At 34.9% G+C, this 13601-nt stretch overlaps 1 protein-coding gene across 1 annotated transcript in view; it reads right to left on the bottom strand.

The window, feature by feature from the left end:
- Positions 1–13400, bottom strand: part of LOC120631486 (connectin-like) — a 113889-nt gene extending 100489 nt beyond the window's left edge. The window contains exon 1 of the mRNA XM_039901096.1: positions 13114–13400. The gene's annotated coding sequence lies outside the window, so the exon portion shown is untranslated. The remainder of the gene's footprint in view (positions 1–13113) is intronic.
- Positions 13401–13601: the final 201 nt, after the last annotated feature.

Below are 13601 nucleotides of genomic sequence, written 5' to 3'. Positions count from 1 at the left end.
GTCCTGTCTAGAATTTAACTAAAATTGCATGGATATTCTTGGTTATAGCGGATATTGTCACCGAAAACCTAAAACCCATTAGATTGCTTGTATAATGAAATAGAGCTTAGAGCGTCTTACTGAAGGGATTTTCATCTTATCTAAATTACTTACGAAGTATCGTCACTGAAATTTACAACCAAAGTACTTAATAATGAAGACATTGGTTAGTCTAGACTAGTTCTTTAACTTTTACTATAGAATAAATAAATAAATATACTACGACAATACACACACCGCCATCTAGTCCCAAAGTAAGCGTAGCTTGTGTTATGAGTACTAAGATAACTGATGAATGTTTTTTATGAATAGTATACATAAATACTTATAATATATATATAAATACCCAGACACTGAAAAACACTCATGTTCATCACACAAACATTTTTCAGTTGTGGGAATCGAACCCACGGCCTTGGACTCAGAAAGCAGGGTCGCTGCCCACTGCGCCAATCAGCCGCCGCCAGCTGCGAATAGAAAACACGGAAATTTATTTGTAAGGACAAAAGATTAATGATATCTGGCATCCAGTAAGTGCAATTTTCTCGAATATTCCAGGTAAATAAATATACCGCCGTTATAATGATATATTTTATAAAGCAAAAGGAAAACGATTTAAGATTTTTTGAATATTATGAACTAAAACAGGTCGGTTATTTGCTATAAAATGTTTAAGCTAATAACATACATTGTTAATAATAGTTAAATCCCGCGATCTTACATAGGCGTGATGGGTCTAAGCCACACATCACTAAACCAATAGGACAGATTGAAAAACCACGCTTGAGTCAGGTCGGACACCTATTAGTTTTCAGATAACAGACACAACACCTCTTAAGATTGAAACAATATATAAAACCTGCGTACTTACTACATAGCCCGAGAAATGGAAAATTTCAAATGAATGAAGTGCTTTGTTGGCCTAACTTTGTTCAATTTTTGAGAAAATTACTCAGACACTTATTAGAGCTCAGTTCACAGGTGTAACACCCAACCTAACAATAGATCAAACCAAAACTTTAACCCTAAGTAAGTATAAGTGTAAGTACGAAGTAAATCTCCGGACTATCGGAGTGTTCAAAATGTCTTTATTCAACAGCTGTATGAGAACTCGCTGATCCGTTTGCTTTGCTTTATTACCTTTTAATACTTTATTGAAAAACACGCTCGAGTCAGGTCGGACACCTATTAGAGTTCAGTTAACAGGCGCAATACCTCCGAACAATATAAAAAAATCAAAACTTTAACCCTGTAAGCAAATAACCGAACCATCGGGATGTTCAAAATGTCGGACATGCTTTTTGGACAGTTTTTATTCAACAGCTGTATGAGAACTCGCTGAGCCGTTTGCTTTGCTTTATAACCTTTTAATACTTTATTGAAAAACACGCTCGAGTCAGGTTGGACGCCTATTAGAGTTTAGTTAACAGGCGCAATACCTCCTAACAATATAAAAAAATCAAAACTTTAATCGTATAAGTAAATAACCGGACCATCGGAGTATTCAAAATGTCGGACGTGCTTTTTGGACAGTTCTAATTCAACCGCAGTATGAAAACCCGCTGGGTCGGTTGCTTCGCTTTGTTCACTTTTAATGAAATAAACGCTGTTTTATTTGCGCAAAGTTTAAGCGGGCGTTGTTTGCGAGCTACAACAAAAACCGGGTATACCCTATTACTTTTATGTTTGTAAAGCACTTGTTCAAACAATTAAAAATATAGCCGCTTAATTCCTTCGCTATTACTGAACAAATCTTAAGTGTAAAGCAGGGTTCAGACGCAAACACATGCTCGATAAGCAATCTCGATACAAAGTATTAAAATGGTCGACGTTGAGTTATATCACAAGTAAAAATGTATTTAAAACAATAAATTTGAACTGCAGTGATCCTTGGTGCCAACATAACTATCAAGACTAAATGAATAACATGCGAAATAAGTCATCGAGAAAAAGAAGGCCAAGGTTACCATGCTATTGCAGTGTCATTATAATTACTCTAGAAGTATATCAACTCGCCGCCCTATGGTTAGGCCTTAGAACGATTTTGCATACATCCGTGACCCAGCTTACAATGGGCAATGGCGTGCACTCCGTGCAAGCAAAAAAGCACTGCCTCTCCTACACTTTTTTATAACTCCATTCCAGACTCCACAATTTTTCCACGTTATACTATTTTGCATATTAAAATTTACTACCCTGGTCTATGATAAATTTAAACCTGTGCCCGCTACTGGCAATGTGCAAAACCAACCTAAGCTAGTGTTAGAGTAAACAACACTTTAAGCTTTCAAGATAAGCCATTTCTCGATTGAAACTTTTTACTTAATATTTCAAACTCCGATAATATTCTTAGGGTCTTTCACAAGATTGATGATAAACGGAAAAAAGCGACAAGATTAAGTAAAAAAGGGAGAAAATAACGAAGTGAAATCTTGAATCTATTAAGTTATGATAAATCTCCATTCAGCGACCTTTATTTAAATTGTTTAAAAACATTTATAGAATAAGCATTTTGAAAAACAATAGAAAGTAGATGGTGGTAATATATCATCTGTTACTTCTTCTTCTTGGATTTATCTCAAAATACTTGGAGCCAGCACAACATTTAAAAATATATATTTCTAAACGATATAAAATTATACAAAAATTCAACTAAAAGAGGAAAACTCATCTTCAATCTCCAGCTATAATATATTTCGCATATTAAACAAGTACAAAAAAAAATATTCTACCTCAAAATTCTCTCCCATAAACGTCGCCAGCACTAAGACCTTACCTTGTTATATAATATTTTATCAATCAATCAAATTTTCAATTTCGTGACGGCGAGGCATTTAACTTTTCATTATAATTAAAGCAAGTTTGCACCTACTTCTTTAACCATTAATGATTTTATACAGAATTTCTAAACGTAGGTTTATAAAACAAATATGATTCCATAAAAAAAAATACAAATTGTCATCACCATCGTTCCGAACCGCCGAGTCATCCTGCTTTCTGAGGCCTGAGGGTTCGATTCCCACTACTGGAAAATGTTTGTGTGATTAACATAAAAGTTTTAAGAGACTGGGTATTTATCTGCATATTATAAGTATTTATAATATGCAGGCAATTTTTTTTATACTGTTTGTTTGAAGCTTGCCTATACATAAACATAAACATAAGTATTTTTGAAATACGCAGCTTTCCAAGTGGCAACTTTCCACCGTCAATGGGTAGCGGTTCTGTCGACAGATTGGTGCAATGGTGTCATCGAGCACTTGGTTCTGTACCCTTGTGTACCCTTCAACGGCCAAGTCACACAACATTAACTATAGCAATTAAAAATCGCAGTAAGGAACCTTAAGACTTCGCACGACTTTGTCTGAATTTCATTACTTTATAGAGATAAATAAGCAGCTCCATCGAGACTTGTTTTTTACATAAAGTTTTTGGTTGGATTTAATTTTATTGAATATTACTACCGAAATACTGTTGGAATACGGCAGACGAAGTTTAAACACGTTAAAATGTTCACGCTTATAGGTGAATAAATACACGCCAAGTGTATTTTTTTTCCGTATCCACCCTGGACGCGCTCAGTGAACGATATAAAGCTAGTACTTGTATAAAAGTTTATATAATTGAGAGTCCAAATGAATTAAGTTCGCAGAGCGTTTGTTTAAGAGATAATTATTAAAAATCGAAATAATGCCGAAACACTCTCTGTTTGAGACTAGCTAACTTTGAATTATTAGTATTATTTATCATGTTAATCTAATTGAATAATAAAATAATATATTCTTGAACTTGATGAATAATACAAATGCATTTTAAAATAGTCGGAAACCAGAACTTTTTCTTTATCCCTTCTCCTTTTCATTTTTAATCTATACTTCTATCCTAATATTTTTTGTTTGTTTGTTTGTAGCGAATAGGCTGCGAGAGTACCTACTGGACTGATTTTATTCAGTGATTGTGTATGTATGTGTGTATGTGTGTATTTTAATGAAAGGTTCACGTTCACAAAGGTTCAGTATATGTGTATTTTAATGAAAGGTTCACGTCACGAAGAAACATAGGATATAATTAAAAAAATTAAATAAAATTCGATATCTTTAAAAAAAAATGAATAATATAACCTTAAGTTTTTAAATTTTGCCTACATTTACTTTGCGTGCCTAGAAACTAAAAAAAACTATCGATGATACACAAATTATATACACATTACATGATTACGAAGTACTCATTATTAGCTACAAAAAAGTCCGCGGTATTTAACTATCATAGTTAAATCGCAATAGTAGCTTTTGTGTCCAAAAATGTATTAGAACGCCGGTAGAAATAAAAGCGGGTTACATTAGTATCGCAGTATTAATTCTCATGCATATAATACATAATATAAATAGTTTTATCATAAAAATTATTCATATAGTAGTAAAATACTTTTTATCGCAAGTTTAAAAATTAAAGGACTACACCTAAAAACAGTTCTTTTTAGAGATACGCTTTATTGAAAAAGTTCTTTAAAAATACTCATTATTTATTTATACATACAAAAGTTCTGTAAAAATACTCATTATATTAAAACTTAAAACATCTGTAGAACTACACCTAAATTGAATGCCACACATCTCACAAATAAACTTTGACTACGGGATGCTTGACAAATAAAAACAAACAAGACGACGTACCGGGCAACATCAAATTATAAATTCAATATACCGTATCAAATTGATAACGCAATCGCTAAAAGAACGTAAACAATATAATCTTAATTTAAATAAGATTCTGTTGCACTTAAAAATACGCCCTTTAAAATGTATTCTCGTCCCATTTCGAAGCGCGTTGAACATGCATCATATTGTCGATTCCGAAAATTTCAATTTCCCTTTATTGTACCTAACCAGTCTTCACATCGTTTTAGTACGTGAGGGACGTGACTTGAACAAATTAGATCCCAAAAATCGGGCCACTTGAAGTCCCAAGCATTCCGTAACAAAAGCATAGGATATGACCTTTGAGCGAGGACCTTTGTGAAGTGTTCTCTAAAACAAATCAGTGTCGCCCTCGCCTCTTACGGACCTTTTCTCCTTAGCATTTTCCCGGTATGTGCTTATTCTGACCCAGATTTGTTGCGCTACATCAGCGATGTAATAAGGCTATTTACAAAGGTGGCTTAGAATGTATGAACTTATTATCTAAAGGAATAATTCTTCGTGGGGCGTAGGTGCGCATTTCTATGGTAGGATTTGGTCACAGAACTCCGTACTATCTTTATATTTTTAGATACATATTTTTACGACTAACTGCACTACTTAATATCTGAATACTTGCATGTTGAATTATTTATTTATCACTTTATTTATTTATTTACTTGCATCCATAGTCATGAGGCACTGTCAGGGCGTAGCAATAAGAAATAGTTAAACAAAGGAATTAAAATCCTACAAAATACATACCTATATCGGCTGACAGGATGATTAAGATGATTGCAAAAGACAAGAGCATTTCCAGAAAAATGCTGGAAAAGACAAGGCGATATAACAAAGCCGTCGCCTGACTTCAATCGAGACTAATCAAGGATCTGCCGTCAATGCATAGAAATGACTAAAAGCAAACAGCACTGAAAGAGTGCATCAGTCAGATACATTGAAGATATCTCTGTAACTGATAAAACTGAGGATAACACAATGTAGATATGTATGACAAAATTCTTTGATAGAGCACTGATGGATTTGTCTTATTATAAAAATCTAATAAACTTTAAAACGCGGTAGAAAGACGATAATATTATTTAGTCCGTAGCTTAGGTCTGTAGTAATTATCTGGAAACGAATTTCAAACCAAAGTAATTACCAGCTGTCTTCACTGGCTCGGAACTTCTGGAGTAGTTTTTCTCGCTGACATAGACTTTTCCTTCATTGTTGGAAAAGAAAAAGTTCTTTTCTAATAGTATATTTGCCAGAAATAAAAAATGTGCAGTTCTATTCTCTTATACCGCTGACTTAGCTAGGAATTCTATTTGTCGTAAAATAAGCTTTGTTACGAGGCCGTCGTGCTAAAAGGCAAGACTAATCAACTTTTAAGGAAAATCACGACTATCTATTTAATTTATTACTATATGTGTTGCTGAGATGTTCTGCGGATGGCCTTGGCCAAGTGGAGGTGAGCTACCTTATAGGGAAGAAAGATTTCCGCAGGAGAGAACACTTCACCGGTATTGTCCTTTAAGCCTCTCCAGACTAAGACCTGACGTTTCAAAAGAAGTAGAGCTATTTGAGTCATCATTCGAAATTATTCAGCTTTACGTTAATCTCATATGTTAAGAAAGTGAGACCTATATCTATCTTTGATCATGCTCAAGTGGTCATCATATTTATTTCACTATTTTGTTTAGTGTAACATATGTATGTAATTCCAGCGTAATATCCTCGCTGGCCACTTAAAAGCTACTCCTAACGATAAATCAGACTTAATATCGTTCCAATCGTTACGTACATCTAATGAACCGTTACGTTGATTGTTAAAAAATGAAAACTGCATTCTAGGATTTTAGACATGGATAGTTCAGTCCGGTCATTTTCTGAGAATATTTACGTGAAAAACTCTAGTTTGTTCCATAACGGACACTTTTAATTAAAATTCCCGCTGCGGTGCAATGAATGGGTGCATTTAATTGCATAATACTTTTTAATTCTTATCGCGGTGGCACACTCATAGTTTGTGGCAAATATTTTGTTTGTTTTTCGCCTTATTATTGCACTTAACGAGATGAATTCAGTTAGTAATTAAGTTCTACTAGAAAATAATTAACGAACGCTTTTCCATTAATGGCCGCTTAATTAAACGCGGTTAAGGGATCATTATCGTCAGCATCGTTAGGTTATTTAATTTCCCACTGCTGGGCACTACTGCCTCGTTGGTCTGGTGGTTAGCATGTTCGATTGCCATCTCCGGTAAATCTTTAGGAACTATTTCTGCCCGACGACGAAATATAAGCTTAATCTGCTATGCTCCGCGATAAGCAGGAGCATCTGTATGGTGTTATTTAAAATTTCTTCAATTTTTTCCACACCATACAGATCTTCAGCAATGGCGGCCGACTGGCAGAGTGGGCAGCTACCCTGTTTTCTGAGTCCGACCGTGGGAAACACACCACACAACTGGAAAATGTCTGTGTGATAAAAAATAATGTTTTCAATGTCTGGGTGTTTATACAGATAATGTATGTTATTAATAAAAATATTCATCAGTAATCTTAGTAACCATAACCTTTAAGGCTAGATGGCGATGTGTGTATTGTCGTAAAAAAAGTACTCTCGACTCACGTTTCGCCTCGACCATGCGACTTAAGAACATACTATAATGCGCAAGGTTTATCATCTATTTAAGATGGTCTTTATGATATTAAAATTACTATTTTATTTTTGTAAGGATTAATCTTCTATGCAAAAAATTAAGATTTAAAATTACATTTTATCCTTAGTTTTTTTCCTCATATAAAGCAGGCGTTTTCATATTTATAAACGTGACATAACGTCGGAATAGTTAGCTTTAAATAAAATTACTATTTAAATGTCAGAGCGTGAGAAAACACAGCATTAATAAGGCCCGAGTCTAAGATATAGGTTCTAGACTGTAAACATTATGACGCAAAGTATCCTTCGTCGGTCAGCCGACCTCAACAACCTACACCTTGCCATTAGATATTTGCAAATGCCGTAATCTCTAGCACAATCGAGGTCAACGTGTATCGTAAGCTACAAAATTACTCAGCTACACTTAATTTTACTCACTTCTGCGGACTGCCCCGCGGCGTTAGTCCACTGGTTAGGACTACGGATCACGAGGTGTTGTGTCAGATTCTTTGAACAGGACCAAAATTTTTGGGTATTGGATTTTTCATTTAAGAAATTTACATTCTATTTAAGTTTACTACAGCGGGCAAAAAGTTTGGAGAACTGCCCTGAGTAAGGATACCTATTGGCGTTGTATGAACCCCCTGCCTCGTAGAGCTGTCAGTTCCGGTTTTGATCATGAGCTAGTATCTAGAAAATTAAATACTGCTTACTACCAAATTCCAAACTTAACAACGGACTGTGCAAACAAGTTTTTAATCAGGTTAAGCACACAACTCACGATATTTTGTTTGTTTGCGAGCCCTTTCCAACTTGATGGTTAGCTGCTAATTATATCGCGCTCAAGCTTTTCGCGCCTACGAGCATGACGGGGTGACGTCAGCATTTGTATGTTAACCTAATGATGTGTGCCTTCAACGTACAGTAATGTCGAGTTGAGTCGCCAATTGGCCAATTAAAGCTGAAAATCGTTATTAGATCGTGCCTGAATATCTTGGTTTGAACATTTAGAGAAAAACAGCTGGCTAGAAACTTAGCATTCTCAATAAAGTCAGCAGTAGTTCACGCCTGAAAAACTTCAAACGTGCAAGATTTGAAGCTTTTCCGGCTAAAAATCTTTTATGTCTTTGAGCCTTTTTCAACTTGATGGTTAGATGCTAATAATTTCACGCTCAAGCATCTCGCGCCCACAATAATGACCGGGTGACGTCAGCATTTGTATGTTAAACCTAATGACCATTCAACATTCAGTAATGTCGAGTTGAGTCTCTAATGGGGTGTGAATTAAAGCTGAAAATCTAGATCTTTTTTAGATCGCGCCCTTAATATTCCGTTATGGACATTTAGAGAAAAACAGCTGACAAGAAACTTGGCATACTGAATAAAGTGAAGCAGTACTTCACGCCGGAAATACATCAAACGTGCTAGATTTGAAGCCTTTCCGGCTAGATCATACATGAGCAACTTACAATCTTTTATTTGTCTTTGAACCCCTTTCTTCTCGTCCCTTTCTTGTCTTCTTACTTGATGGTTAATCTCCTAAGAGCTGGCCAGAAACTTAACATTCTCAAAAAGGTAAGACGGTACTTCACGCCGGAAAAAGTGCAAACGTGTAAGATTTCAAGATTTTCCGGCTCGATCATTCATGGACAATTCAAAATCTTTATTTATCTGTGAGATTTTTCTAACTCTATGGTTAGTTGGTAATAATATCGCAGGCTTTTCGCGCCTACGAGCTTACGACGTAAACATGTGCATCTTAACCATATGTTGTCATGTCTTCGACGTGCAATAATGTCGAGTTTAGTCGCTAATAGGGTGTGAAATAAATCTGCGAATTAAGATCATCCTCAGATCGTGTCCTTAATTTTCCGTTATGGACGCTTAAAGAAAAACTACTGGCAAGAAACTTTGCATCCTGAATAGCAGTAGGTACATCACAACAGAAAAGCTTCAAACCTTGCACCATGCTCAGGTGCGATTGTGCGTGGACAACTCACGATCTTTTGTTTATCTGTGAGCCTTTTCCACCTTGATGGTTAGTTGCTATCACGCTCAAGATATTTTCCTAGCCTACTAGCAGGTGGGGTGAAGAGAAACAGTATGTGATGATGGAGCTCTAAGACTCTCCGAGTTCTCGCAAATTCTTTCCTACTCTCGACAACTTGGACGATACGTTTTAGCATTACCAGAGCTAGATAGTAGCAGATAAAACCAACTCAATGATCCAAGATTAAGACGCTAGCATTTGAACCCTACATTATGCCTAAAATACACAAAGATATCTATTACTACACTATTACACAAAATTAAACAACTAAAAACACAAAAGAATTAATGCGCAAATGTGGTCTTATCCCTAGAACTGCTTACCCCAAACCATCCTTACTAAAATAATGAAGTATCCCATAGGATCGAGTAGGCAGATATCTCTATTCAATGAAACCAACAAAATGACCTTTTCAATTCCACCACCTTTATGTGTCTTATTTTCAGGTATATTTAATGTTATTTGAATGAAAAACATAAAGATGTCCTTGACAAGTCATGGCACCTAAGACAGACCGGCAAACCAGTAGGTCTAATATGCGCGCCACAAGATAATTTATGGCAATCGGAGACGTAACTAAAATTTAGTTAATCATTTGATTTACTACATTTTAGTTACTTCTCCGATTTACGAATTAAAAAATAAAAACTATACTGAGTCTATATCTGCTATCTTAATTTAATTCATTAAAGAACTAAAAAGATGGAATCGAAAAAATTTAATTGGAATATTTTTAAAATACATATAGTAATTTCGGATAGATTGTATAAATAATAGATTTATAAAATAAAGATTGTAATTGCGATCTGAGAGCTATACCACTAAGCTACGGTTCTCATACCGCCAATGCCGAAATTTATATACGCCCTTTTTATCAGTCTTATCGCGACTGTACAAAAAAGCAAATTAAAAGTTATGAATTTAATGTAGGAAGCCCCCAAAAATCCGCCCTAACGTTAACGGACATATCTAGATAGAAGTGGAATAAAAGTTAATGCACGAAGCCTCGTCTAGGATATCTCGCCTCGCGCGTTGAATAGTCAAACATAACTTTGGGACTCCATTGGCAACTGCTGCTAACATTCCCGGTTTGGAGTACTAAAACACACTCGCGAACAAACCGTGTTTAACTTAAACGTAATACCGAATACCGCTTTTAGCGAATTGACTATGTTATTATTCTGAATTCTACTTGAATGGAATACGTTATGATGATGATTTCTATTTCCTATATAATCACTATATCGACCGTTCGGTCTGTGTTCGGTTTTTTTGTCTAGTCTTATGGGAGGGTTTTACCGTGGCTAGATAGCACCCTACCAACCGAAAATGAGGCACTGTTTTGGCGTTACAGTAGGATGCCGCAAAGAAGCAGAGAAATAGGGGTTTATAACAATTACCGCCATACCCTCATCAGGTTAGCCAGCAACCATCGTAGACTGCATCTTCACTTATCAGCAGGTGAAATAGCAATCAAACGTTTTGAAACATCATTAGCCCCACAGATGGGCATGGATGGGCTTCTCATAGAAGAGTGTTCAATTAAATTACAATTTTTATTTGTAAAAATTTGGATGAGAGATCTGAGTATCATTAAGTTGTAGTCTTTAGATCACTGTGCAATTATTGAACCCGCCAACATTAATAGAAGCAGCGTGGAGGATCTAAACCCCAAATGCCTCTACACTATGAAATAGGAAATATGCTACACATTAATAGGCTGAAATTGATGATAGTATCTTACATCAATTGATCCGAAATGCCTATACCAGGAATCGAACCTGGCACTTCCCAGAACTAAGTTACAGAATATGCAAAATAAAGACGTTCGCCCAAGAACTGAAACTAACTTTGAGGACATCGATGCGATAAAATCTTAATTCAATGGTCAAAACTTCCGAGTAGTTCTCCGAAACAGTACGGTTTCTCATAAAATATTTCACAACTTTTTTTAGTTACTTAATATATCCAAGGGTTTTTTCTCAAGTTTCACGGATACCTTAGGTACTTAGTACTATTTTTCAGGAAAGCCTTAAGGGGCATGCATAATTTAATGTGAGTAGTCTCCAAACTATTTGACCGCCTTGTCCCAAGATTAAGAATAGGTTGTACCTAGCAGATGTAGGTCTATCTTTGGCACTGAATTCAGATTCCCTCTGAATTCTGTAGTATTAAGGTTTAAACGGTCTACTTGTTCTATAAGATTTTTATTATTTTTCGGAATATCAAGATATATAATATTTACCTAATATTAAATATTATATATCTTGTAATATTTAATATTAAATATTATACCATGTTTCAGTTATTCAATCCCTTCTGAATGACTAACCGGCTCTAGATCAATTTTGGCACGGAGATAGATTATAGTCTGGAATATTACATAAGATTCTTTATCTCTCCCGGAGAAAGTTACGGTTGCCGTGTGAAAGATATGTTTTTGTTTTTACAGAGTAAAAAATCGACGATTTTTTGCATAGTGGCCTACTGGTAGTAATATATAATATACTAGCTGTTGCCCGCGACTTCGTCTGCGTTTGATTTTTTTTTTAAAGTATTCAGTATCGCTAAGCTTTAAATGAGTATAGTAGTATATATATATAACATGTGACTGCCAATTAATTATAGACAAATAATTTGAAATAAAATAAAATTGCGACTATAATTAAAGATCTAAGCTATCCTATCTCTTAAGTTGGACCAGACTGCTCACGGTGTACCAATTTAATTTTAAATCGGTTGAGTAGTTTAGGAGTCCATCGCGGACAAACATCGTGACAGGAGATTTATATATATTAAGATATATGCGCTTCCTATTTCTCTTCTTGAGTTGTGTTTTACTCTATTGATTGCCTAGAAATATTCTGAATACAAGTAATATGCATTGCGTGAACTTGTTATTTACTAAGTTCCTGTATTTTGTGGTGTAAAATTAAACTGGTTCATTCAAACTTCAAGCCAAACAAGAAGAGGACCAAAGGCTACGCTGGTTTTCCGTATATTTAAATATAATATAGTTATATATATATAAATATTGCCTTTCTAATAAAAAACACTTTTCTTTCTAAACCATTCATTGTATACCTAGTTAAAACAGCAGGTTTCCTATAAATCCATCCGATTCCGCAATATGCTTTTGACGTACCTAGTTAAATTTTTCCTTAGATTTTACCACTACCTACTTGGGTAAACGGGATCTGAGAAATAACCTAATATAATTATTATTAACATAATAACATATGCTTAATGCTTAAGGCAGTTTATATTATGTCAAACGACGTACTTATAAATTATTTTTATACTTACATATATTATACTAACAGCAGCTACAGTTATTGTAAAAGTAGGTAATTTAAAAATATAGAAATTGTATACCTATCTCCGAACCATCTGCAACCATTTCGATTATACTCTATACCTTTATCTTATTGTGGGTCAATTTACTTGATATTATCTAGAATTCAATACGCTTTAAATTACAGATATCAATCATATCTTCCGCTGCGAATGTTTCTAATTGGAATTACTTTGCCGAAAAACTATGCAAAAAACAAAAAATTTAGAAAATGTATTAAATGTAAACTGAAATAATAGGAACGAGAGTTACCTAATAGAATTAAATTACTCACTTTTTTATTACACAGAAACATTAAAGTTAACATACAAAAAGTAAATATTTCTCACCTGTAAAACCGCACAGAAACTTGATTCGAAGCTCAGAATAGCTTTTTCTCACTTCACTTTACAATCTATATGACATTATCGAGTTTTAAAATCCGTTTACTAAGTCCGTAATATATTTTCAAAACACGGTAAAGTGTCGCGATATATTATGGCCACATAATAATCAAAACTTTAGCATTGAGAGACGACCACACAGATGACAGCCGGGCGCCGGCTTTTTCAAATGTCTGAATTTCTTTACCGGCAAGGCAACGCGCCTGCGTCTTTGCCATAAGCTCTATTCTATCTAAATTTCCCGCCGTTGCCGCCGTAGAGTCTAGTGTCTACGTTTCCCGCCAATTTGTTATATAGTCCAACTAAACAAAGAGAGCTCTTGAGATTTCCTGTCTTGTTGAATTGATGACTCTTTAATTTATTTGGGTTGCTTACCGTCCATCGACAAACTGTAGAGATTTATTCTACCTCAAATGTGTTCTATATCTGAGGTG

The sequence above is a fragment of the Pararge aegeria genome, chromosome 18, assembly GCF_905163445.1.
Source record: "Pararge aegeria chromosome 18, ilParAegt1.1, whole genome shotgun sequence".
NCBI classification, from domain to species: domain Eukaryota; kingdom Metazoa; phylum Arthropoda; class Insecta; order Lepidoptera; family Nymphalidae; genus Pararge; species Pararge aegeria.
This window is presented reverse-complemented; position numbering and strand designations above follow the sequence as displayed.